This window comes from Gossypium hirsutum, chromosome D13 (genome assembly GCF_007990345.1).
Source record: "Gossypium hirsutum isolate 1008001.06 chromosome D13, Gossypium_hirsutum_v2.1, whole genome shotgun sequence".
NCBI lineage: Eukaryota > Viridiplantae > Streptophyta > Magnoliopsida > Malvales > Malvaceae > Gossypium > Gossypium hirsutum.
The window spans coordinates 51,420,424-51,421,213 of record NC_053449.1 but is presented as its reverse complement, the minus strand read 5'-3'; the positions used below and the strand labels follow the sequence as shown (position 1 = coordinate 51,421,213).

The 790-nt window shown below is 39.7% G+C and overlaps 1 non-coding gene across 1 annotated transcript; it reads right to left on the bottom strand.

The window, feature by feature from the left end:
• Positions 1–449: 449 nt before the first annotated feature.
• LOC121225811 (small nucleolar RNA R71) lies at positions 450–556 on the bottom strand. The gene has a single exon (XR_005923715.1). It is a non-coding gene; the product is annotated as a small nucleolar RNA R71 (small nucleolar RNA).
• Between the last annotated feature and the right edge of the window lie 234 nt (positions 557–790).

Genomic DNA, 790 nt, shown 5'->3' with positions numbered 1-790 from the left:
TGTTCGGTGATGCTGACGATAACGCCCTAGGAAATCTACCAGCACCACAGTTACTCGCAAATGTACATATGGCTCAAAACGAAAGAACCCTAAAGGATTATGTTTTACCAAGTGTAGACATGGTTCAAGAAAGTATAGAAAGGCCGACAATTTCAACTAATTGTTTCCAGATCAAACCGGTAATGATTTAGATGATCCAGAATAATCTGCAGTTTAGGGGCATAATAACAGAGGACCCTAGTCAATATTTGAATCAGTTTCTCCAACTCTATGATACTTTTAAGTATAACGGGGTCACTGATGACGCTATTCATGTTTGGTTGTTCCCCTTCTCTTTGATCGATAACACATTTTCTTAGTTAGACTCGTAGGCACCAGGGTCTATCACGATGTGGGACAAACTGGCTGGAAAGTTCTTACAGAAGTTCTTCCCGATTAGCAAAGTAGTTCAACTAAGAAGAGAGATTGTTGTCTTCAGACAAATGGAGGAAGAAAGTTTCTATGAGGCATGAGAACGCTTGAAAATGTTGATTAAAAAATGCCCACACCACAGACTTCCTGAGTGCATGTGACTGCAGGCATTTTATAATGGGTTGGATGCAAACACACGATCTAGATTAGACGGAGTAGTAAGAGGAGCCCTTATGAATAGGACGTACAAGGATGCATACGAAATTAGTAAAAATCTGGCATTAAATACTTGTCAATGGCCAATTGAACGCTTTACATATGGCCAGAAACCTGCTACGATCGAAGCTATTCAAAAGGATGATAAGTATCAGTAGATAGT